The following is a 24460-nucleotide window of genomic DNA, read 5'->3' as shown; positions in this document are numbered from 1 at the left end:
AATGATCTCTCGGCTCCTCGGTTGTCATTTCTGCTCCGTAAAGAAATCACAGCACGCGTCGGCTTCCAGCACGGTGGGTCGGGACACGATGCCGGGGGTCGGAGAGAGCGATGTCTTCCTCGTTAGTATAGTGGTGATTATCCCCACCTGTCACGCGGGAGACTGGGGTACATCAGGACGCGCATTGGAGTGAAAGCAGGATGCGCTGCGACATGCACTGTGCAGATCCCGCCACACTAAGAGGTGAGTGGGTCTGTGCGATCACAGCGCTAGGCGAATCCCCAATCCCCTTTTGTGCGTGGCGACAAAAGAAGCCGGTCTGTTTCCGCCCAGTTTCGAACCAGGGACTTTTCGCGTGGGAGGCAAACGTGATAACCACTACACTACGGAAACGGTAGCAAACCCTTCCCAGCGGCCCAGTGCTGAGCTTCGCCAATGCGATTCAGCTGCTTCCAGTGCCTTTATTGGAGTGCGCTGATGGACCGTGCTCTCTCTCCAGAGACCAGCACGCCTGTCATGGACGGAGCAGGAAAAGCGGCGCCACATTCTACAGCCCTCTCCACGCAATCGACGAAATCGGGCTACTGAAGTGGAGAAAATCGCCTCTCCAGAAAGTGCAAATATCATCTTGGAGAGTATAAATCCTATTGCCGAAGGTCAGCCCTGTCTACCAGAGTAACCCTCCCACCTCCTGCAGCGATGATCAGCTCGTCTCACACGCGAGAAGTCTTCGGTTGGAAACAAGCGCCCCCTCTTCTCGCGCGTTTTGCACGTTCGAGTGGTTTTAATGCGGCTCCTTCGTACACGGTGCTGATCTTTTGGAAAGCAGGAGGCAAAACTGACACGTTCCCATACCGGGAGTCAAACCCGGGCCGCCTGGGTGAAAACCAGGAATCCTAACCGCTAGACCATATGGGAGCACACAACCCCGCTGTTCCGGGCATCATGCAAGCAAACTACATAAATATGAGAAAACACGCAAGAGAGTTGTCACTCAGAGTGTCGAAGGGTCGATGTATACTGGGGCTCAGTTGAAATGCAACGTCAGGACTTTTCCGAATTAGGTCACACGAAGAGAGCACAGCCTTTTCCGCCCTACCATGTGTGTATCGGTAACTCGCCGTGATCGTATAGTGGTCAGTACTTTGCGTTGTGGCCGCAACAACCCCGGTTCGAATCCGGGTCACGGCAGAATAGGGGCGTCTGCTTTTACTACTTGCGCGAATGAAGGCAAAAGAAAGCCAATCGATGTGAACGAACGGCGCTTTACAGAGGAGTACTGCCTGACTGGATCGTTGATGAACGACAGAGGCCACTCCGACCTCTTCTCGGTTTTCTTCAACGACTTACTAAGGATCTTCTTCACATTCGCCCATGCAGGGGAAGCCAGTTACACCAAAGCAAACGCAGGAAAGTGCATTTCAAGCAGAGACCAGGAGGGACTTGTTTACACCGAGAGTGGTCGGAGAATGGAACAATGCGCCCAGCCCTGTTGCTGGAGCCGATTCTTGATGAGATCTTGGGCTCACTGGATGCTAATCTTTCTGTTGTTCTTGCAGGTCCTGCGCTGCTTTTGAGCCGACAGAGCTCGTCCTGGTCTGTCGGCACAGCCCAATTGCAAATGATCGGCTCCGCGTACAGAAGGAACGTGCGTTTGGTACAAGAGTGCATGAAGGCACCGGAAATACATTGGGAACAAATGACCGGTCGCTCAAGACCTCTGTGAAGTACAGGAGCGTGCAACAAGAGGCTGTTTTCGCCCGGTCTCGAACCGGGGACCTTTCGCGTGTTAGGCGAACGTGATAGCCGCTACACTACGGAAACCTGCAGGGACCGCTGCTGGTGTCTCGCTTGCGTTTCGGGCTGAGAATGGGAAGCGTCACTTTAGGCAGGGGGCGCTGGAGAGAGGAACAAAGGGCGCGATGAAACAAAATGCCGAAACCCGGGATCGAACCAGGGACCTTTAAATCTTCAGTCTAACGCTCTCACAACTGAGCTATTTCAGCAGTGCACAGAGCCCACAGCCACCTGCTCCAGCCTTCCTGTATTGCGGCATGAGCGCACCAAGAGGAGCGGGAGAGTGTTGCAGGAACGTCACTCAGAAGGAAAGCCACCCAGCTGCGCCCTCTGAGCTCTGTCCAGCGCATCTTCCTCGCATGGACTCCTGCCTGCGACGGGCAGGAAACAATTAGCAAGAACAGAACAGCACCCCATGGGTGTCTCATGACCACACCTTAGGTTGTGACACGTGCAGGTGTGAGGGGTTGCCGGGCTACTCTGGAGCAGAGCTTGGGCGGAGGGGGGGCGGGAAAGCAGACAAAGAGGTGACACCTCAAGGTCTGCACGATCACAGCTCTCCGCCGCCCCAGGCTTCCGCTCGATAAGCTACTGGACACACCCGCCCCTCCTCACACAGACCGTGGAAAAGCCCCCGAATGGGAGGGCTCTCTCTTCCTCCCAGGAGCTCTTGGACACGATGCACAGACAGAGCGCGGGGAGCCGCCGCCTGCAAACACGGCTCCAGGCAGGACTCCACTCCACAGGAGCCGCAGAGCAGAGGAGATGGGGGCAGCTTAGTTCCTGTGCAGAGACCTGAGCTGTTGTTGCTGCGGACGCTGTCTTTTCTGTTCTCGGGGTAGGAGTGAATGTTGAGTTGCCCTTAGAAATGAAGCAGAGCACTTCAACGGCACGGGTGTGTGTGTGTGCGTGCGCCCTGGTGATTCTGGGAGACAGATCGAACCTGGGCTAAAAGAGAGGGGGCTTAGCCCTCTTCCATTTGCTAGTTCAGAGTTGTACAACCCATTCGTATCTGCTAGGCGGCGCAGTCGTCGTGCACAAAGAACGCTTTGAAAAGCGTCAAAAGCAAGTCATTCCGAGTTGGTCGTTTGTGTTTTCCGTTCAGACGCGAAATGCTGAAATGATCTCTCGGCTCCTCGGTTGTCATTTCTGCTCCGTAAAGGAATCACAGCACGCGTCGCCTTCCAGCACGCTGGGTCGGGACACGATGCCGAGGATCGAAGGGTGTGATGTCTTCCTCGTTAGTATAGTGGCAAGTATCCCCGCCTGTCACGCGGGAGACCGGGGTTCGATTCCCCGACGGGGAGTAGAAAGCTTTACTTTTACCTCCTTAGAGAAAGGACTGCCTTTCACTTCTCTGTTTTCTTTAACAGCGTCGTGCACCTTTTCATTGCTCTCGCTTTCAGAGCCTCCGCACGGCACACGACTCGACATCAGAAAGCACATTGAAGTGAAAGCAGGAAGCGCTGCGACATGCACTGTGCAGATCCCGCCACACTAAGAGGTGAGTGGGTCTGTTCGATGCACAAAGAACGCTTTGATAAGCGTCAAAGGCAAGTCATTCCGAGTTGGTCGTTTGAGTTTTCTGTTCAGACGCGAAATGCTGAAATGATCTCTCGGCTCCTCGGTTGTCATTTCTGCTCCGTAAAGAAATCACAGCACGCGTCGGCTTCCAGCACGGTGGGTCGGGACACGATACCGGGGGTCGAAGGGTGTGATGTCTTCCTCGTTAGTATAGTGGCAAGTATCCCCGCCTGTCACGCGGGAGACCGGGGTTCGATTCCCCGACGGGGAGTAAAAAGCTTTTCTTTTACCTCCTTAGAGAAAGGACTGCCTTTCACTTCTCTGTTTTCTTTCACAGCATCGTGCACCTTTTCATTGCTCTCGCTTTCAGAGCCTCCGCACGGCACACGACTCGACATCAGAAAGCACATTGAAGTGAAAGCAGGAAGCGCTGCGACATGCACTGTGCAGATCCCGCCACACTAAGAGGTGAGTGGGTCTGTTCGATGCACAAAGAACGCTTTGATAAGCGTCAAAGGCAAGTCATTCCGAGTTGGTCGTTTGTGTTTTCTGTTCAGACGCGAAATGCTGAAATGATCTCTCGGCTCCTCGGTTGTCATTTCTGCTCCGTAAAGAAATCACAGCACACGTCGGCTTCCAGCACGGTGGGTCGGGACACGATGCCGGGGGTCGGAGAGAGCGATGTCTTCCTCGTTAGTATAGTGGTGATTATCCCCACCTGTCACGCGGGAGACTGGGGTACATCAGGACGCGCATTGGAGTGAAAGCAGGATGCGCTGCGACATGCACTGTGCAGATCCCGCCACACTAAGAGGTGAGTGGGTCTGTGCGATCACAGCGCTAGGCGAATCCCCAATCCCCTTTTGTGCGTGGCGACAAAAGAAGCCGGTCTGTTTCCGCCCAGTTTCGAACCAGGGACTTTTCGCGTGTGAGACAAACATGATAACCACTACACTACGGAAACGGTAGCAAACCCTTCCCAGCGGCCCAGTGCTGAGCTTCGCCAATGCGATTCAGCTGCTTCCAGTGCCTTTATTGGAGTGCGCTGATGGACCGTGCTCTCTCTCCAGAGACCAGCACGCCTGTCATGGATGGAGCAGGAAAAGCGGCGCCACATTCTACAGCCCTCTCCACGCAATCGACGAAATCGGGCTACTGAAGTAGAGAAAATCGCCTCTCCAGAAAGTGCAAATATCATCTTGGAGAGTATAAATCCTATTGCCGAAGGTCAGCCCTGTCTACCAGAGTAACCCTCCCACCTCCTGCAGCGATGATCAGCTCGTCTCACACGCGAGAAGTCTTCGGTTGGAAACAAGCGCCCCCTCTTCTCGCGCGTTTTGCACGTTCGAGTGGTTTTAATGCGGCTCCTTCGTACACGGTGCTGATCTTTTGGAAAGCAGGAGGCAAAACTGACACGTTCCCATACCGGGAGTCAAACCCGGGCCGCCTGGGTGAAAACCAGGAATCCTAACCACTAGACCATATGGGAGCACACACCCCCGCTGTTCCGGGCATCATGCAAGCAAACTACATAAATATGAGAAAACACGCAAGAGAGTTGTCACTCAGAGTGTCGAAGGGTCGATGTATACTGGGGCTCAGTTGAAATGCAACGTCAGGACTTTTCCGAATTAGGTCACACGAAGAGAGCACAGCCTTTTCCGCCCTACCATGTGTGTATCGGTAACTCGCCGTGATCGTATAGTGGTCAGTACTTTGCGTTGTGGCCGCAACAACCCCGGTTCGAATCCGGGTCACGGCAGAATAGGGGCGTCTGCTTTTACTACTTGCGCGAATGAAGGCAAAAAAAAGCCAATGGATATGAACGAACGGCGCTTTACAGAGGAGTACTGCCTGACTGGATCGTTGATGAACGACAGAGGCCACTCCGACCTCTTCTCGGTTTTCTTCAACGACTTACTAAGGATCTTCTTCACATTCGCCCATGCAGGGGAAGCCAGTTACACCAAAGCAAACGCAGGAAAGTGCATTTCAAGCAGAGACCAGGAGGGACTTGTTTACACCGAGAGTGGTCGGAGAATGGAACAATGCGCCCAGCCCTGTTGCTGGAGCCGATTCTTGATGAGATCTTGGGCTCACTGGATGCTAATCTTTCTGTTGTTCTTGCAGGTCCTGCGCTGCTTTTGAGCCGACAGAGCTCGTCCTGGTCTGTCGGCACAGCCCAATTGCAAATGATCGGCTCCGCGTACAGAAGGAACGTGCGTTTGGTACAAGAGTGCATGAAGGCACCGGAAATACATTGGGAACAAATGACCGGTCGCTCAAGACCTCTGTGAAGTACAGGAGCGTGCAACAAGAGGCTGTTTCCGCCCGGTCTCGGACCGGGGACCTTTCGCGTGTTAGGCGAACGTGAAAGCCGCTACACTACGGAAACCTGCAGGGACCGCTGCTGGTGTCTCGCTTGCGTTTCGGGCTGAGAATGGGAAGCGTCACTTTAGGCAGGGGGCGCTGGAAAGAGGAACAAAGGGCGCGATGAAACAAAATGCCGAAACCCGGGATCGAACCAGGGACCTTTAGATCTTCAGTCTAACGCTCTCCCAACTGAGCTATTTCGGCAGTGCACAGAGCCCACAGCCACCTGCTCCAGTGGCATGAGCGCACCAAGAGGAGCGGGAGAGTGTTGCAGGAACGTCACTCAGAAGGAAAGCCACCCAGCTGCGCCCTCTGAGCTCTGTCCAGCGCATCTTCCTCGCATGGACTCCTGCCTGCGACGGCACGAAACAATTAGCAAGAACAGAACAGCACCCCATGGGTGTCTCATGACCACACCTTAGGTTGTGACACGTGCAGGTGTGAGGGGTTGCCGGGCTACTCTGGAGCAGAGCTTGGGCGGAGGGGGGGCGGGAAAGCAGACAAAGAGGTGACACCTCAAGGTCTGCACGATCACAGCTCTCCGCCGCCCCAGGCTTCCGCTCGATAAGCTACTGTACACACCCGCCCCTCCTCACACAGACCGTGGAAAAGCCCCCGAGTGGGAGGGCTCTCTCTTCCTCCCAGGAGCTCTTGGACACGACGCACAGACAGAGCGCGGGGAGCTGCCGCCTGCAAACACGGCTCCAGGCAGGACTCCACTCCGCAGGAGCCGCAGAGCAGAGGAGATGGGGGCAGCTTAGTTCCTGTGCAGAGACCTGAGCTGTTGTTGCTGCGGACGCTGTCTTTTCTGTTCTCGGGGTAGGAGTGAATGTTGAGTTGCCCTTAGAAATGAAGCAGAGCACTTCAACGGCACGGGTGTGTGTGTGTGCGTGCGCCCTGGTGATTCTGGGAGACAGATCGAACCTGGGCTAAAAGAGAGGGGGCTTAGCCCTCTTCCATTTGCTAGTTCAGAGTTGTACAACCCATTTGTATCTGCTAGGCGGCGCAGTCGTCGTGCACAAAGAACGCTTTGAAAAGCGTCAAAAGCAAGTCATTCTGAGTTGGTCGTTTGTGTTTTCCGTTCAGACGCGAAATGCTGAAATGATCTCTCGGCTCCTCGGTTGTCATTTCTGCTCCGTAAAGAAATCACAGCACGCGTCGCCTTCCAGCACGCTGGGTCGGGACACGATGCCGGGGATCGAAGGGTGTGATGTCTTCCTCGTTAGTATAGTGGCAAGTATCCCCGCCTGTCACGCGGGAGACCGGGGTTCGATTCCCCGACGGGGAGTAGAAAGCTTTTCTTTTACCTCCTTAGAGAAAGGACTGCCTTTCACTTCTCTGTTTTCTTTCACAGCGTCGTGCACCTTTTCATTGCTCTCGCTTTCAGAGCCTCCGCACGGCACACGACTCGACATCAGAAAGCACATTGAAGTGAAAGCAGGAAGCGCTGCGACATGCACTGTGCAGATCCAGCCACACTAAGAGGTGAGTGGGTCTGTTCGATGCACAAAGAACGCTTTGATAAGCGTCAAAGGCAAGTCATTCCGAGTTGGTCGTTTGTGTTTTCTGTTCAGACGCGAAATGCTGAAATGATCTCTCGGCTCCTCGGTTGTCATTTCTGCTCCGTAAAGAAATCACAGCACGCGTCGGCTTCCAGCACGGTGGGTCGGGACACGATGCCGGGGGTCGGAGAGAGCGATGTCTTCCTCGTTAGTATAGTGGTGATTATCCCCACCTGTCACGCGGGAGACTGGGGTACATCAGGACGCGCACTGGAGTGAAAGCAGGATGCGCTGCGACATGCACTGTGCAGATCCCGCCACACTTAGAGGTGAGTGGGTCTGTGCGATCACAGCGCTAGGCGAATCCCCAATCCCCTTTTGTGCGTGGCGACAAAAGAAGCCGGTCTGTTTCCGCCCAGTTTCGAACCAGGGACTTTTCGCGTGTGAGGCAAACGTGATAACCACTACACTACGGAAACGGTAGCAAACCCTTCCCAGCGGCCCAGTGCTGAGCTTCGCCAATGCGATTCAGCTGCTTCCAGTGCCTTTATTGGAGTGCGCTGATGGACCGTGCTCTCTCTCCAGAGACCAGCACGCCTGTCATGGACGGAGCAGGAAAAGCGGCGCCACATTCTACAGCCCTCTCCACGCAATCGACGAAATCGGGCTACTGAAGTGGAGAAAATCGCCTCTCCAGAAAGTGCAAATATCATCTTGGAGAGTATAAATCCTATTGCCGAAGGTCAGCCCTGTCTACCAGAGTAACCCTCCCACCTCCTGCAGCGATGATCAGCTCGTCTCACACGCGAGAAGTCTTCGGTTGGAAACAAGCGCCCCCTCTTCTCGCGCGTTTTGCACGTTCGAGTGGTTTTAATGCGGCTCCTTCGTACACGGTGCTGATCTTTTGGAAAGCAGGAGGCAAAACTGACACGTTCCCATACCAGGAGTCAAACCCGGGCCGCCTGGGTGAAAACCAGGAATCCTAACCGCTAGACCATATGGGAGCACACAACCCCGCTGTTCCGGGCATCATGCAAGCAAACTACATAAATATGAGAAAACACGCAAGAGAGTTGTCACTCAGAGTGTCGAAGGGTCGATGTATACTGGGGCTCAGTTGAAATGCAACGTCAGGACTTTTCCGAATTAGGTCACACGAAGAGAGCACAGCCTTTTCCGCCCTACCATGTGTGTATCGGTAACTCGCCGTGATCGTATAGTGGTCAGTACTTTGCGTTGTGGCCGCAACAACCCCCGTTCAAATCCGGGTCACGGCAGAATAGGGGCGTCTGCTTTTACTACTTGCGCGAATGAAGGCAAAAAAAAGCCAATCGATGTGAACGAACGGCGCTTTACAGAGGAGTACTGCCTGACTGGATCGTTGATGAATGACAGAGGCCACTCCGACCTCTTCTCGGTTTTCTTCAACGACTTACTAAGGATCTTCTTCACATTCGCCCATGCAGGGGAAGCCAGTTACACCAAAGCAAACGCAGGAAAGTGCATTTCAAGCAGAGACCAGGAGGGACTTGTTTACACCGAGAGTGGTCGGAGAATGGAACAATGCGCCCAGCCCTGTTGCTGGAGCCGATTCTTGATGAGATCTTGGGCTCACTGGATGCTAATCTTTCTGTTGTTCTTGCAGGTCCTGCGCTGCTTTTGAGCCGACAGAGCTCGTCCTGGTCTGTCGGCACAGCCCAATTGCAAATGATCAGCTCTGCGTACAGAAGGAACGTGCGTTTGGTACAAGAGTGCATGAAGGCACCGGAAATACATTGGGAACAAATGACCGGTCGCTCAAGACCTCTGTGAAGTACAGGAGCGTGCAACAAGAGGCTGTTTCCGCCCGGTCTCGAACCGGGGACCTTTCGCGTGTTAGGCGAACGTGATAGCCGCTACACTACGGAAACCTGCAGGGACCGCTGCTGGTGTCTCGCTTGCGTTTCGGGCTGAGAAAGGGAAGCGTCACTTTAGGCAGGGGGCGCTGGAGAGAGGAACAAAGGGCGCGATGAAACAAAATGCCGAAACCCGGGATCGAACCAGGGACCTTTAGATCTTCAGTCTAACGCTCTCCCAACTGAGCTATTTCGGCAGTGCACAGAGCCAACAGCCACCTGCTCCAGCCTTCCTGTATTGCGGCATGAGCGCACCAAGAGGAGCTGGAGAGTGTTGCAGGAACGTCACTCAGAAGGAAAGCCACCCAGCTGCGCCCTCTGAGCTCTGTCCAGAGCATCTTCCTCGCATGGACTCCTGCCTGCGACGGGCAGGAAACAATTAGCAAGAACAGAACAGCACCCCATGGGTGTCTCATGACCACACCTTAGGTTGTGACACGTGCAGGTGTGAGGGGTTGCCGGGCTACTCTGGAGCAGAGCTTGGGCGGAGGGGGGGCGGGAAAGCAGACAAAGAGGTGACACCTCAAGGTCTGCACGATCACAGCTCTCCGCCGCCCCAGGCTTCCGCTCGATAAGCTACTGGACACACCCGCCCCTCCTCACACAGACCGTGGAAAAGCCCCCGAGTGGGAGGGCTCTCTCTTCCTCCCAGGAGCTCTTGGACACGACGCACAGACAGAGCGCGGGGAGCCGCCGCCTGCAAACATGGCTCCAGGCAGGACTCCACTCCGCAGGAGCCGCAGAGCAGAGGAGATGGGGGCAGCTTAGTTCCTGTGCAGAGACCTGAGCTGTTGTTGCTGCGGACGCTGTCTTTTCTGTTCTCGGGGTAGGAGTGAATGTTGAGTTGCCCTTAGAAATGAAGCAGAGCACTTCAACGGCACGGGTGTGTGTGTGTGCGTGCGCCCTGGTGATTCTGGGAGACAGATCGAACCTGGGCTAAAAGAGAGGGGGCTTAGCCCTCTTCCATTTGCTAGTTCAGAGTTGTACAACCCATTTGTATCTGCTAGGCGGCGCAGTCGTCGTGCACAAAGAACGCTTTGAAAAGCGTCAAAAGCAAGTCATTCCGAGTTGGTCGTTTGTGTTTTCCGTTCAGACGCGAAATGCTGAAATGATCTCTCGGCTCCTCGGTTGTCATTTCTGCTCCGTAAAGGAATCACAGCACGCGTCGCCTTCCAGCACGCTGGGTCGGGACACGATGCCGGGGATCGAAGGATGTGACGTCTTCCTCGTTAGTATAGTGGCAAGTATCACCGCCTGTCACGCGGGAGACCGGGGTTCGATTCCCCGACGGGGAGTAGAAAGCTCTTCTTTTACCTCCTTAGAGAAAGGACTGCCTTTCACTTCTCTGTTTTCTTTCACAGCGTCGTGCACCTTTTCATTGCTCTCGCTTTCAGAGCCTCCGCACGGCACACGACTCGACATCAGAAAGCACATTGAAGTGAAAGCAGGAAGCGCTGCGACATGCACTGTGCAGATCCCGCCACACTAAGAGGTGAGTGGGTCTGTTCGATGCACAAAGAACGCTTTGATAAGCGTCAAAGGCAAGTCATTCCGAGTTGGTCGTTTGTGTTTTCTGTTCAGACGCGAAATGCTGAAATGATCTCTCGGCTCCTCGGTTGTCATTTCTGCTCCGTAAAGAAATCACAGCACGCGTCGGCTTCCAGCACGGTGGGTCGGGACACGATGCCGGGGGTCGGAGAGAGCGATGTCTTCCTCGTTAGTATAGTGGTGATTATCCCCACCTGTCACGCGGGAGACTGGGGTACATCAGGACGCGCATTGGAGTGAAAGCAGGATGCGCTGCGACATGCACTGTGCAGATCCCGCCACACTAAGAGGTGAGTGGGTCTGTGCGATCACAGCGCTAGGCGAATCCCCAATCCCCTTTTGTGCGTGGCGACAAAAGAAGCCGGTCTGTTTCCGCCCAGTTTCGAACCAGGGACTTTTCGCGTGTGAGGCAAACGTGATAACCACTACACTACGGAAACGGTAGCAAACCCTTCCCAGCGGCCCAGTGCTGAGCTTCGCCAATGCGATTCAGCTGCTTCCAGTGCCTTTATTGGAGTGCGCTGATGGACCGTGCTCTCTCTCCAGAGACCAGCACGCCTGTCATGGACGGAGCAGGAAAAGCGGCGCCACATTCTACAGCCCTCTCCACGCAATCGACGAAATCGGGCTACTGAAGTGGAGAAAATCGCCTCTCCAGAAAGTGCAAATATCATCTTGGAGAGTATAAATCCTATTGCCGAAGGTCAGCCCTGTCTACCAGAGTAACCCTCCCACCTCCTGCAGCGATGATCAGCTCGTCTCACACGCGAGAAGTCTTCGGTTGGAAACAAGCGCCCCCTCTTCTCGCGCGTTTTGCACGTTCGAGTGGTTTTAATGCGGCTCCTTCGTACACGGTGCTGATCTTTTGGAAAGCAGGAGGCAAAACTGACACGTTCACATACCGGGAGTCAAACCCGGGCCGCCTGGGTGAAAACCAGGAATCCTAACCACTAGACCATATGGGAGCACACAACCCCGCTGTTCCGGGCATCATGCAAGCAAACTACATAAATATGAGAAAACACGCAAGAGAGTTGTCACTCAGAGTGTCGAAGGGTCGATGTATACTGGGGCTCAGTTGAAATGCAACGTCAGGACTTTTCCGAATTAGGTCACACGAAGAGAGCACAGCCTTTTCCACCCTACCATGTGTGTATCGGTAACTCGCCGTGATCGTATAGTGGTCAGTACTTTGCGTTGTGGCCGCAACAACCCCGGTTCGAATCCGGGTCACGGCAGAATAGGGGCGTCTGCTTTTACTACTTGCGCGAATGAAGGCAAAAAAAAGCCAATCGATGTGAACGAACGGCGCTTTACAGAGGAGTACTGCCTGACTGGATCGTTGATGAACGACAGAGGCCACTCCGACCTCTTCTCGGTTTTCTTCAACGACTTACTAAGGATCTTCTTCACATTCGCCCATGCAGGGGAAGCCAGTTTCACCAAAGCAAACGCAGGAAAGTGCATTTCAAGCAGAGACCAGGAGGGACTTGTTTACACCGAGAGTGGTCGGAGAATGGAACAATGCGCCCAGCCCTGTTGCTGGAGCCGATTCTTGATGAGATCTTGGGCTCACTGGATGCTAATCTTTCTGTTGTTCTTGCAGGTCCTGCGCTGCTTTTGAGCCGACAGAGCTCGTCCTGGTCTGTCGGCACAGCCCAATTGCAAATGATCGGCTCCGCGTACAGAAGGAACGTGCGTTTGGTACAAGAGTGCATGAAGGCACCGGAAATACATTGGGAACAAATGACCGGTCGCTCAAGACCTCTGTGAAGTACAGGAGCGTGCAACAAGAGGCTGTTTCCGCCCGGTCTCGGACCGGGGACCTTTCGCGTGTTAGGCGAACGTGATAGCCGCTACACTACGGAAACCTGCAGGGACCGCTGCTGGTGTCTCGCTTGCGTTTCGGGCTGAGAATGGGAAGCGTCACTTTAGGCAGGGGGCGCTGGAAAGAGGAACAAAGGGCGCGATGAAACAAAATGCCGAAACCCGGGATCGAACCAGGGACCTTTAGATCTTCAGTCTAACGCTCTCCCAACTGAGCTATTTCGGCAGGGCACAGAGCCCACAGCCACCTGCTCCAGCCTTCCTGTATTGCGGCATGAGCGCACCAAGAGGAGCTGGAGAGTGTTGCAGGAACGTCACTCAGAAGGAAAGCCACCCAGCTGCGCCCTCTGAGCTCTGTCCAGAGCATCTTCCTCGCATGGACTCCTGCCTGCGACGGGCAGGAAACAATTAGCAATAACAGAACAGCACCCCATGGGTGTCTCATGACCACACCTTAGGTTGTGACACGTGCAGGTGTGAGGGGTTGCCGGGCTACTCTGGAGCAGAGCTTCGGCGGAGGGGGGGCGGGAAAGCAGACAAAGAGGTGACACCTCAAGGTCTGCACGATCACAGCTCTCCGCCGCCCCAGGCTTCCGCTCGATAAGCTACTGGACACACCCGCCCCTCCTCACACAGACCGTGGAAAAGCCCCCGAGTGGGAGGGCTCTCTCTTCCTCCCAGGAGCTCTTGGACACGACGCACAGACAGAGCGCAGGGAGCCGCCGCCTGCAAACATGGCTCCAGGCAGGACTCCACTCCGCAGGAGCCGCAGAGCAGAGGAGATGGGGGCAGCTTAGTTCCTGTGCAGAGACCTGAGCTGTTGTTGCTGCGGACGCTGTCTTTTCTGTTCTCGGGGTAGGAGTGAATGTTGAGTTGCCCTTAGAAATGAAGCAGAGCACTTCAACGGCACGGGTGTGTGTGTGTGCGTGCGCCCTGGTGATTCTGGGAGACAGATCGAACCTGGGCTAAAAGAGAGGGGGCTTAGCCCTCTTCCATTTGCTAGTTCAGAGTTGTACAACCCATTTGTATCTGCTAGGCGGCGCAGTCGTCGTGCACAAAGAACGCTTTGAAAAGCGTCAAAAGCAAGTCATTCCGAGTTGGTCGTTTGTGTTTTCCGTTCAGACGCGAAATGCTGAAATGATCTCTCGGCTCCTCGGTTGTCATTTCTGCTCCGTAAAGGAATCACAGCACGCGTCGCCTTCCAGCACGCTGGGTCGGGACACGATGCCGGGGATCGAAGGGTGTGATGTCTTCCTCGTTAGTATAGTGGCAAGTATCCCCGCCTGTCACGCGGGAGACCGGGGTTCGATTCCCCGATGGGGAGTAGAAAGCTTTTCTTTTACCTCCTTAGAGAAAGGACTGCCTTTCACTTCTCTGTTTTCTTTCACAGCGTCGTGCACCTTTTCATTGCTCTCGCTTTCAGAGCCTCCGCACGGCACACGACTCGACATCAGAAAACACATTGAAGTGAAAGCAGAAAGCGCTGCGACATGCACTGTGCAGATCCCGCCACACTAAGAGGTGAGTGGGTCTGTTCGATGCACAAAGAATGCTTTGATAAGCGTCAAAGGCAAGTCATTCCGAGTTGGTCGTTTGTGTTTTCTGTTCAGACGCGAAATGCTGAAATGATCTCTCGGCTCCTCGGTTGTCATTTCTGCTCCGTAAAGAAATCACAGCACGCGTCGGCTTCCAGCACGGTGGGTCGGGACACGATGCCGGGGGTCGGAGAGAGCGATGTCTTCCTCGTTAGTATAGTGGTGATTATCCCCACCTGTCACGCGGGAGACTGGGGTACATCAGGACGCGCATTGGAGTGAAAGCAGGATGCGCTGCGACATGCACTGTGCAGATCCCGCCACACTAAGAGGTGAGTGGGTCTGTGCGATCACAGCGCTAGGCGAATCCCCAATCCCCTTTTGTGCGTGGGGACAAAAGAAGCCGGTCTGTTTCCGTCCAGTTTCGAACCAGGGACTTTTCGCGTGGGAGGCAAACGTGATAACCACTACACTACGGAAACGGTAGCAAACCCTTCCCAGCGGCCCAGTGCTGAGCTTCGCCAATGCGATTCAGCTGCTTCCAGTGCCTTTATTGGAGTGCGCTGATGGACCGTGCTCTCTCTCCAGAGACCAGCACGCCTGTCATGGACGGAGCAGGAAAAGCGGCGCCACATTCTACAGCCCTCTCCACGCAATCGACGAAATCGGGCTACTGAAGTGGAGAAAATCGCCTCTCCAGAAAGTGCAAATATCATCTTGGAGAGTATAAATCCTATTGCCGAAGGTCAGCCCTGTCTACCAGAGTAACCCTCCCACCTCCTGCAGCGATGATCAGCTCGTCTCACACGCGAGAAGTCTTCGGTTGGAAACAAGCGCCCCCTCTTCTCGCGCGTTTTGCACGTTCGAGTGGTTTTAATGCGGCTCCTTCGTACACGGTGCTGATCTTTTGGAAAGCAGGAGGCAAAACTGACACGTTCCCATGCCGGGAGTCAAACCCGGGCCGCCTGGGTGAAAACCAGGAATCCTAACCGCTAGACCATATGGGAGCACACACCCCCGCTGTTCCGGGCATCATGCAAGCAAACTACATAAATATGAGAAAACACGCAAGAGAGTTGTCACTCAGAGTGTCGAAGGGTCGATGTATACTGGGGCTCAGTTGAAACGCAACGTCAGGACTTTTCCGAATTAGGTCACACGAAGAGAGCACAGCCTTTTCCGCCCTACCATGTGTGTATCGGTAACTCGCCGTGATCGTATAGTGGTCAGTACTTTGCGTTGTGGCCGCAACAACCCCGGTTCGAATCCGGGTCACGGCAGAATAGGGGCGTCTGCTTTTACTACTTGCGCGAATGAAGGCAAAAAAAAGCCAATGGATGTGAACGAACGGCGCTTTACAGAGGAGTACTGCCTGACTGGATCGTTGATGAACGACAGAGGCCACTCCGACCTCTTCTCGGTTTTCTTCAACGACTTACTAAGGATCTTCTTCACATTCGCCCATGCAGGGGAAGCCAGTTACACCAAAGCAAACGCAGGAAAGTGCATTTCAAGCAGAGACCAGGAGGGACTTGTTTACACCGAGAGTGGTCGGAGAATGGAACAATGCGCCCAGCCCTGTTGCTGGAGCCGATTCTTGATGAGATCTTGGGCTCACTGGATGCTAATCTTTCTGTTGTTCTTGCAGGTCCTGCGCTGCTTTTGAGCCGACAGAGCTCGTCCTGGTCTGTCGGCACAGCCCAATTGCAAATGATCAGCTCTGCGTACAGAAGGAACGTGCGTTTGGTACAAGAGTGCATGAAGGCACCGGAAATACATTGGGAACAAATGACCGGTCGCTCAAGACCTCTGTGAAGTACAGGAGCGTGCAACAAGAGGCTGTTTCCGCCCGGTCTCGAACCGGGGACCTTTCGCGTGTTAGGCGAACGTGATAGCCGCTACACTACGGAAACCTGCAGGGACCGCTGCTGGTGTCTCGCTTGCGTTTCGGGCTGAGAAAGGGAAGCGTCACTTTAGGCAGGGGGCGCTGGAGAGAGGAACAAAGGGCGCGATGAAACAAAATGCCGAAACCCGGGATCGAACCAGGGACCTTTAGATCTTCAGTCTAACGCTCTCCCAACTGAGCTATTTCGGCAGTGCACAGAGCCAACAGCCACCTGCTCCAGCCTTCCTGTATTGCGGCATGAGCGCACCAAGAGGAGCTGGAGAGTGTTGCAGGAACGTCACTCAGAAGGAAAGCCACCCAGCTGCGCCCTCTGAGCTCTGTCCAGAGCATCTTCCTCGCATGGACTCCTGCCTGCGACGGGCAGGAAACAATTAGCAAGAACAGAACAGCACCCCATGGGTGTCTCATGACCACACCTTAGGTTGTGACACGTGCAGGTGTGAGGGGTTGCCGGGCTACTCTGGAGCAGAGCTTGGGCGGAGGGGGGGCGGGAAAGCAGACAAAGAGGTGACACCTCAAGGTCTGCACGATCACAGCTCTCCGCCGCCCCAGGCTTCCGCTCGATAAGCTACTGGACACACCCGCCCCTCCTCACACAGACCGTGGAAAAGCCCCCGAGTGGGAGGGCTCTCTCTTCCTCCCAGGAGCTCTTGGACACGACGCACAGACAGAGCGCGGGGAGCCGCCGCCTGCAAACATGGCTCCAGGCAGGACTCCACTCCGCAGGAGCCGCAGAGCAGAGGAGATGGGGGCAGCTTAGTTCCTGTGCAGAGACCTGAGCTGTTGTTGCTGCGGACGCTGTCTTTTCTGTTCTCGGGGTAGGAGTGAATGTTGAGTTGCCCTTAGAAATGAAGCAGAGCACTTCAACGGCACGGGTGTGTGTGTGTGCGTGCGCCCTGGTGATTCTGGGAGACAGATCGAACCTGGGCTAAAAGAGAGGGGGCTTAGCCCTCTTCCATTTGCTAGTTCAGAGTTGTACAACCCATTTGTATCTGCTAGGCGGCGCAGTCGTCGTGCACAAAGAACGCTTTGAAAAGCGTCAAAAGCAAGTCATTCCGAGTTGGTCGTTTGTGTTTTCCGTTCAGACGCGAAATGCTGAAATGATCTCTCGGCTCCTCGGTTGTCATTTCTGCTCCGTAAAGGAATCACAGCACGCGTCGCCTTCCAGCACGCTGGGTCGGGACACGATGCCGGGGATCGAAGGATGTGACGTCTTCCTCGTTAGTATAGTGGCAAGTATCCCCGCCTGTCACGCGGGAGACCGGGGTTCGATTCCCCGACGGGGAGTAGAAAGCTCTTCTTTTACCTCCTTAGAGAAAGGACTGCCTTTCACTTCTCTGTTTTCTTTCACAGCGTCGTGCACCTTTTCATTGCTCTCGCTTTCAGAGCCTCCGCACGGCACACGACTCGACATCAGAAAGCACATTGAAGTGAAAGCAGGAAGCGCTGCGACATGCACTGTGCAGATCCCGCCACACTAAGAGGTGAGTGGGTCTGTTCGATGCACAAAGAACGCTTTGATAAGCGTCAAAGGCAAGTCATTCCGAGTTGGTCGTTTGTGTTTTCTGTTCAGACGCGAAATGCTGAAATGATCTCTCGGCTCCTCGGTTGTCATTTCTGCTCCGTAAAGAAATCACAGCACGCGTCGGCTTCCAGCACGGTGGGTCGGGACACGATGCCGGGGGTCGGAGAGAGCGATGTCTTCCTCGTTAGTATAGTGGTGATTATCCCCACCTGTCACGCGGGAGACTGGGGTACATCAGGACGCGCATTGGAGTGAAAGCAGGATGCGCTGCGACATGCACTGTGCAGATCCCGCCACACTAAGAGGTGAGTGGGTCTGTGCGATCACAGCGCTAGGCGAATCCCCAATCCCCTTTTGTGCGTGGCGACAAAAGAAGCCGGTCTGTTTCCGCCCAGTTTCGAACCAGGGACTTTTCGCGTGTGAGGCAAACGTGATAACCACTACACTACGGAAACGGTAGCAAACCCTTCCCAGCGGCCCAGTGCTGAGCTTCGCCAATGCGATTCAGCTGCTTCCAGTGCCTTTATTGGAGTGCGCTGATGGACCGTGCTCTCTCTCCAGAGACCAGCACGCCTGTCATGGACGGAGCAGGAAAAGCGGCGCCACATTCTACAGCCCTCTCCACGCAATCGACGAAATCGGGCTACTGAAGTGGAGAAAATCGCCTCTCCAGAAAGTGCAAATATCATCTTGGAGAGTATAAATCCTATTGCCGAAGGTCAGCCCTGTCTACCAGAGTAACCCTCCCACCTCCTGCAGCGATGATCAGCTCGTCTCACACGCGAGAAGTCTTCGGTTGGAAACAAGCGCCCCCTCTTCTCGCGCGTTTTGCACGTTCGAGTGGTTTTAATGCGGCTCCTTCGTACACGGTGCTGATCTTTTGGAAAGCAGGAGGCAAAACTGACACGTTCACATACCGGGAGTCAAACCCGGGCCGCCTGGGTGAAAACCAGGAATCCTAACCACTAGACCATATGGGAGCACACAACCCCGCTGTTCCGGGCATCATGCAAGCAAACTACATAAATATGAGAAAACACGCAAGAGAGTTGTCACTCAGAGTGTCGAAGGGTCGATGTATACTGGGGCTCAGTTGAAATGCAACGTCAGGACTTTTCCGAATTAGGTCACACGAAGAGAGCACAGCCTTTTCCACCCTACCATGTGTGTATCGGTAACTCGCCGTGATCGTATAGTGGTCAGTACTTTGCGTTGTGGCCGCAACAACCCCGGTTCGAATCCGGGTCACGGCAGAATAGGGGCGTCTGCTTTTACTACTTGCGCGAATGAAGGCAAAAAAAAGCCAATCGATGTGAACGAACGGCGCTTTACAGAGGAGTACTGCCTGACTGGATCGTTGATGAACGACAGAGGCCACTCCGACCTCTTCTCGGTTTTCTTCAACGACTTACTAAGGATCTTCTTCACATTCGCCCATGCAGGGGAAGCCAGTTTCACCAAAGCAAACGCAGGAAAGTGCATTTCAAGCAGAGACCAGGAGGGACTTGTTTACACCGAGAGTGGTCGGAGAATGGAACAATGCGCCCAGCCCTGTTGCTGGAGCCGATTCTTGATGAGATCTTGGGCTCACTGGATGCTAATCTTTCTGTTGTTCTTGCAGGTCCTGCGCTGCTTTTGAGCCGACAGAGCTCGTCCTGGTCTGTCGGCACAGCCCAATTGCAAATGATCGGCTCCGCGTACAGAAGGAACGTGCGTTTGGTACAAGAGTGCATGAAGGCACCGGAAATACATTGGGAACAAATGACCGGTCGCTCAAGACCTCTGTGAAGTACAGGAGCGTGCAACAAGAGGCTGTTTCCGCCCGGTCTCGGACCGGGGACCTTTCGCGTGTTAGGCGAACGTGATAGCCGCTACACTACGGAAACCTGCAGGGACCGCTGCTGGTGTCTCGCTTGCGTTTCGGGCTGAGAATGGGAAGCGTCACTTTAGGCAGGGGGCGCTGGAAAGAGGAACAAAGGGCGCGATGAAACAAAATGCCGAAACCCGGGATCGAACCAGGGACCTTTAGATCTTCAGTCTAACGCTCTCCCAACTGAGCTATTTCGGCAGGGCACAGAGCCCACAGCCACCTGCTCCAGCCTTCCTGTATTGCGGCATGAGCGCACCAAGAGGAGCTGGAGAGTGTTGCAGGAACGTCACTCAGAAGGAAAGCCACCCAGCTGCGCCCTCTGAGCTCTGTCCAGAGCATCTTCCTCGCATGGACTCCTGCCTGCGACGGGCAGGAAACAATTAGCAATAACAGAACAGCACCCCATGGGTGTCTCATGACCACACCTTAGGTTGTGACACGTGCAGGTGTGAGGGGTTGCCGGGCTACTCTGGAGCAGAGCTTCGGCGGAGGGGGGGCGGGAAAGCAGACAAAGAGGTGACACCTCAAGGTCTGCACGATCACAGCTCTCCGCCGCCCCAGGCTTCCGCTCGATAAGCTACTGGACACACCCGCCCCTCCTCACACAGACCGTGGAAAAGCCCCCGAGTGGGAGGGCTCTCTCTTCCTCCCAGGAGCTCTTGGACACGACGCACAGACAGAGCGCAGGGAGCCGCCGCCTGCAAACATGGCTCCAGGCAGGACTCCACTCCGCAGGAGCCGCAGAGCAGAGGAGATGGGGGCAGCTTAGTTCCTGTGCAGAGACCTGAGCTGTTGTTGCTGCGGACGCTGTCTTTTCTGTTCTCGGGGTAGGAGTGAATGTTGAGTTGCCCTTAGAAATGAAGCAGAGCACTTCAACGGCACGGGTGTGTGTGTGTGCGTGCGCCCTGGTGATTCTGGGAGACAGATCGAACCTGGGCTAAAAGAGAGGGGGCTTAGCCCTCTTCCATTTGCTAGTTCAGAGTTGTACAACCCATTTGTATCTGCTAGGCGGCGCAGTCGTCGTGCACAAAGAACGCTTTGAAAAGCGTCAAAAGCAAGTCATTCCGAGTTGGTCGTTTGTGTTTTCCGTTCAGACGCGAAATGCTGAAATGATCTCTCGGCTCCTCGGTTGTCATTTCTGCTCCGTAAAGGAATCACAGCACGCGTCGCCTTCCAGCACGCTGGGTCGGGACACGATGCCGGGGATCGAAGGGTGTGATGTCTTCCTCGTTAGTATAGTGGCAAGTATCCCCGCCTGTCACGCGGGAGACCGGGGTTCGATTCCCCGATGGGGAGTAGAAAGCTTTTCTTTTACCTCCTTAGAGAAAGGACTGCCTTTCACTTCTCTGTTTTCTTTCACAGCGTCGTGCACCTTTTCATTGCTCTCGCTTTCAGAGCCTCCGCACGGCACACGACTCGACATCAGAAAACACATTGAAGTGAAAGCAGAAAGCGCTGCGACATGCACTGTGCAGATCCCGCCACACTAAGAGGTGAGTGGGTCTGTTCGATGCACAAAGAATGCTTTGATAAGCGTCAAAGGCAAGTCATTCCGAGTTGGTCGTTTGTGTTTTCTGTTCAGACGCGAAATGCTGAAATGATCTCTCGGCTCCTCGGTTGTCATTTCTGCTCCGTAAAGAAATCACAGCACGCGTCGGCTTCCAGCACGGTGGGTCGGGACTCGATGCCGGGGGTCGGAGAGAGCGATGTCTTCCTCGTTAGTATAGTGGTGATTATCCCCACCTGTCACGCGGGAGACTGGGGTACATCAGGACGCGCATTGGAGTGAAAGCAGGATGCGCTGCGACATGCACTGTGCAGATCCCGCCACACTAAGAGGTGAGTGGGTCTGTGCGATCACAGCGCTAGGCGAATCCCCAATCCCCTTTTGTGCGTGGGGACAAAAGAAGCCGGTCTGTTTCCGTCCAGTTTCGAACCAGGGACTTTTCGCGTGGGAGGCAAACGTGATAACCACTACACTACGGAAACGGTAGCAAACCCTTCCCAGCGGCCCAGTGCTGAGCTTCGCCAATGCGATTCAGCTGCTTCCAGTGCCTTTATTGGAGTGCGCTGATGGACCGTGCTCTCTCTCCAGAGACCAGCACGCCTGTCATGGACGGAGCAGGAAAAGCGGCGCCACATTCTACAGCCCTCTCCACGCAATCGACGAAATCGGGCTACTGAAGTGGAGAAAATCGCCTCTCCAGAAAGTGCAAATATCATCTTGGAGAGTATAAATCCTATTGCCGAAGGTCAGCCCTGTCTACCAGAGTAACCCTCCCACCTCCTGCAGCGATGATCAGCTCGTCTCACACGCGAGAAGTCTTCGGTTGGAAACAAGCGCCCCCTCTTCTCGCGCGTTTTGCACGTTCGAGTGGTTTTAATGCGGCTCCTTCGTACACGGTGCTGATCTTTTGGAAAGCAGGAGGCAAAACTGACACGTTCCCATGCCGGGAGTCAAACCCGGGCCGCCTGGGTGAAAACCAGGAATCCTAACCGCTAGACCATATGGGAGCACACACCCCCGCTGTTCCGGGCATCATGCAAGCAAACTACATAAATATGAGAAAACACGCAAGAGAGTTGTCACTCAGAGTGTCGAAGGGTCGATGTATACTGGGGCTCAGTTGAAACGCAACGTCAGGACTTTTCCGAATTAGGTCACACGAAGAGAGCACAGCCTTTTCCGCCCTACCATGTGTGTATCGGTAACTCGCCGTGATCGTATAGTGGTCAGTACTTTGCGTTGTGGCCGCAGCAACCCCGGTTCGAATCCGGGTCACGGCAGAATAGGGGCGTCTGCTTTTACTACTTGCGCGAATGAAGGCAAAAAAAAGCCAATGGATGTGAACGAACGGCGCTTTACAGAGGAGTACTGCCTGACTGGATCGTTGATGAACGACAGAGGCCACTCCGACCTCTTCTCGGTTTTCTTCAACGACTTACTAAGGATCTTCTTCACATTCGCCCATGCAGGGGAAGCCAGTTACACCAAAGCAAACGCAGGAAAGTGCATTTCAAGCAGAGACCAGGAGGGACTTGTTTACACCGAGAGTGGTCGGAGAATGGAACAATGCGCCCAGCCCTGTTGCTGGAGCCGATTCTTGATGAGATCTTGGGCTCACTGGATGCTAATCTTTCTGTTGTTCTTGCAGGTCCTGCGCTGCTTTTGAGCCGACAGAGCTCGTCCTGGTCTGTCGGCACAGCCCAATTGCAAATGATCGGCTCCGCGTACAGAAGGAACGTGCGTTTGGTACAAGAGTGCATGAAGGCACCGGAAATACATTGGGAACAAATGACCGGTCGCTCAAGACCTCTGTGAAGTACAGGAGCGTGCAACAAGAGGCTGTTTCCGCCCGGTCTCGAACCGGGGACCTTTCGCGTGTTAGGCGAACGTGATAGCCGCTACACTACGGAAACCTGCAGGGACCGCTGCTGGTGTCTCGCTTGCGTTTCGGGCTGAGAAAGGGAAGCGTCACTTTAGGCAGGGGGCGCTGGAGAGAGGAACAAAGGGCGCGATGAAACAAAATGCCGAAACCCGAGATCGAACCAGGGACCTTTAGATCTTCAGTCTAACGCTCTCCCAACTGAGCTATTTCGGCAGTGCACAGAGCCCACAGCCACCTGCTCCAGCCTTCCTGTATTGCGGCATGAGCGCACCAAGAGGAGCTGGAGAGTGTTGCAGGAACGTCACTCAGAAGGAAAGCCACCCAGCTGCGCCCTCTGAGCTCTGTCCAGAGCATCTTCCTCGCATGGACTCCTGCCTGCGACGGGCAGGAAACAATTAGCAAGAACAGAACAGCACCCCATGGGTGTCTCATGACCACACCTTAGGTTGTGACACGTGCAGGTGTGAGGGGTTGCCGGGCTACTCTGGAGCAGAGCTTGGGCGGAGGGGGGGCGGGAAAGCAGACAAAGAGGTGACACCTCAAGGTCTGCACGATCACAGCTCTCCGCCGCCCCAGGCTTCCGCTCGATAAGCTACTGGACACACCCGCCCCTCCTCACACAGACCGTGGAAAAGCCCCCGAGTGGGAGGGCTCTCTCTTCCTCCCAGGAGCTCTTGGACACGACGCACAGACAGAGCGCGGGGAGCCGCCGCCTGCAAACATGGCTCCAGGCAGGACTCCACTCCGCAGGAGCCGCAGAGCAGAGGAGATGGGGGCAGCTTAGTTCCTGTGCAGAGACCTGAGCTGTTGTTGCTGCGGACGCTGTCTTTTCTATTCTCGGGGTAGGAGTGAATGTTGAGTTGCCCTTAGAAATGAAGCAGAGCACTTCAACGGCACGGGTGTGTGTGTGTGCGTGCGCCCTGGTGATTCTGGGAGACAGATCGAACCTGGGCTAAAAGAGAGGGGGCTTAGCCCTCTTCCATTTGCTAGTTCAGAGTTGTACAACCCATTTGTATCTGCTAGGCGGCGCAGTCGTCGTGCACAAAGAACGCTTTGAAAAGCGTCAAAAGCAAGTCATTCCGAGTTGGTCGTTTGTGTTTTCCGTTCAGACGCGAAATGCTGAAATGATCTCTCGGCTCCTCGGTTGTCATTTCTGCTCCGTAAAGGAATCACAGCACGCGTCGCCTTCCAGCACGCTGGGTCGGGACACGATGCCGGGGATCGAAGGATGTGACGTCTTCCTCGTTAGTATAGTGGCAAGTATCCCCGCCTGTCACGCGGGAGACCGGGGTTCGATTCCCCGACGGGGAGTAGAAAGCTCTTCTTTTACCTCCTTAGAGAAAGGACTGCCTTTCACTTCTCTGTTTTCTTTCACAGCGTCGTGCACCTTTTCATTGCTCTCGCTTTCAGAGCCTCCGCACGGCACACGACTCGACATCAGAAAGCACATTGAAGTGAAAGCAGGAAGCGCTGCGACATGCACTGTGCAGATCCCGCCACACTAAGAGGTGAGTGGGTCTGTTCGATGCACAAAGAACGCTTTGATAAGCGTCAAAGGCAAGTCATTCCGAGTTGGTCGTTTGTGTTTTCTGTTCAGACGCGAAATGCTGAAATGATCTCTCGGCTCCTCGGTTGTCATTTCTGCTCCGTAAAGAAATCACAGCACGCGTCGGCTTCCAGCACGGTGGGTCGGGACACGATGCCGGGGGTCGGAGAGAGCGATGTCTTCCTCGTTAGTATAGTGGTGATTATCCCCACCTGTCACGCGG

The 24460-nt window shown here is 54.7% G+C and overlaps 19 non-coding genes across 19 annotated transcripts; 9 read left to right on the top strand and 10 right to left on the bottom strand.

The window, feature by feature from the left end:
- Positions 1 to 320: 320 nt before the first annotated feature.
- On the bottom strand, positions 321 to 393 carry trnag-ccc (transfer RNA glycine (anticodon CCC)). Its single transcript has one exon. It is a non-coding gene; the product is annotated as a tRNA-Gly (tRNA).
- A 2639-nt stretch (positions 394 to 3032) lies between these two features.
- On the top strand, positions 3033 to 3104 carry trnad-guc (transfer RNA aspartic acid (anticodon GUC)). Its single transcript has one exon. It is a non-coding gene; the product is annotated as a tRNA-Asp (tRNA).
- A 416-nt stretch (positions 3105 to 3520) lies between these two features.
- On the top strand, positions 3521 to 3592 carry trnad-guc (transfer RNA aspartic acid (anticodon GUC)). Its single transcript has one exon. It is a non-coding gene; the product is annotated as a tRNA-Asp (tRNA).
- Positions 3593 to 4738: 1146 nt separating this feature from the next.
- On the bottom strand, positions 4739 to 4810 carry trnae-uuc (transfer RNA glutamic acid (anticodon UUC)). The gene has a single exon. It is a non-coding gene; the product is annotated as a tRNA-Glu (tRNA).
- Positions 4811 to 5011: 201 nt separating this feature from the next.
- On the top strand, positions 5012 to 5083 carry trnah-gug (transfer RNA histidin (anticodon GUG)). Its single transcript has one exon. It is a non-coding gene; the product is annotated as a tRNA-His (tRNA).
- A 742-nt stretch (positions 5084 to 5825) lies between these two features.
- Positions 5826 to 5898, bottom strand: trnaf-gaa (transfer RNA phenylalanine (anticodon GAA)). Its single transcript has one exon. It is a non-coding gene; the product is annotated as a tRNA-Phe (tRNA).
- Positions 5899 to 6910: 1012 nt separating this feature from the next.
- Positions 6911 to 6982, top strand: trnad-guc (transfer RNA aspartic acid (anticodon GUC)). Its single transcript has one exon. It is a non-coding gene; the product is annotated as a tRNA-Asp (tRNA).
- A 2051-nt stretch (positions 6983 to 9033) lies between these two features.
- On the bottom strand, positions 9034 to 9106 carry trnav-aac (transfer RNA valine (anticodon AAC)). The gene has a single exon. It is a non-coding gene; the product is annotated as a tRNA-Val (tRNA).
- Positions 9107 to 9215: 109 nt separating this feature from the next.
- trnaf-gaa (transfer RNA phenylalanine (anticodon GAA)) lies at positions 9216 to 9288 on the bottom strand. Its single transcript has one exon. It is a non-coding gene; the product is annotated as a tRNA-Phe (tRNA).
- Positions 9289 to 11805: 2517 nt separating this feature from the next.
- On the top strand, positions 11806 to 11877 carry trnah-gug (transfer RNA histidin (anticodon GUG)). Its single transcript has one exon. It is a non-coding gene; the product is annotated as a tRNA-His (tRNA).
- Positions 11878 to 12619: 742 nt separating this feature from the next.
- trnaf-gaa (transfer RNA phenylalanine (anticodon GAA)) lies at positions 12620 to 12692 on the bottom strand. The gene has a single exon. It is a non-coding gene; the product is annotated as a tRNA-Phe (tRNA).
- Positions 12693 to 15209: 2517 nt separating this feature from the next.
- trnah-gug (transfer RNA histidin (anticodon GUG)) lies at positions 15210 to 15281 on the top strand. The gene has a single exon. It is a non-coding gene; the product is annotated as a tRNA-His (tRNA).
- Positions 15282 to 15841: 560 nt separating this feature from the next.
- On the bottom strand, positions 15842 to 15914 carry trnav-aac (transfer RNA valine (anticodon AAC)). Its single transcript has one exon. It is a non-coding gene; the product is annotated as a tRNA-Val (tRNA).
- A 109-nt stretch (positions 15915 to 16023) lies between these two features.
- Positions 16024 to 16096, bottom strand: trnaf-gaa (transfer RNA phenylalanine (anticodon GAA)). The gene has a single exon. It is a non-coding gene; the product is annotated as a tRNA-Phe (tRNA).
- Positions 16097 to 17122: 1026 nt separating this feature from the next.
- On the top strand, positions 17123 to 17194 carry trnad-guc (transfer RNA aspartic acid (anticodon GUC)). Its single transcript has one exon. It is a non-coding gene; the product is annotated as a tRNA-Asp (tRNA).
- Positions 17195 to 18613: 1419 nt separating this feature from the next.
- On the top strand, positions 18614 to 18685 carry trnah-gug (transfer RNA histidin (anticodon GUG)). The gene has a single exon. It is a non-coding gene; the product is annotated as a tRNA-His (tRNA).
- Positions 18686 to 19427: 742 nt separating this feature from the next.
- Positions 19428 to 19500, bottom strand: trnaf-gaa (transfer RNA phenylalanine (anticodon GAA)). Its single transcript has one exon. It is a non-coding gene; the product is annotated as a tRNA-Phe (tRNA).
- Positions 19501 to 22649: 3149 nt separating this feature from the next.
- Positions 22650 to 22722, bottom strand: trnav-aac (transfer RNA valine (anticodon AAC)). The gene has a single exon. It is a non-coding gene; the product is annotated as a tRNA-Val (tRNA).
- Positions 22723 to 23930: 1208 nt separating this feature from the next.
- On the top strand, positions 23931 to 24002 carry trnad-guc (transfer RNA aspartic acid (anticodon GUC)). Its single transcript has one exon. It is a non-coding gene; the product is annotated as a tRNA-Asp (tRNA).
- Positions 24003 to 24460: the final 458 nt, after the last annotated feature.

Source organism: Atractosteus spatula, chromosome 10, assembly GCF_055471065.1.
Source record: "Atractosteus spatula isolate fAtrSpa1 chromosome 10, fAtrSpa1.hap1, whole genome shotgun sequence".
Lineage (NCBI taxonomy): Eukaryota > Metazoa > Chordata > Actinopteri > Semionotiformes > Lepisosteidae > Atractosteus > Atractosteus spatula.
Note: the sequence above shows the minus strand (reverse complement) of the source record. Positions and strands in the feature narration are given on the sequence as shown.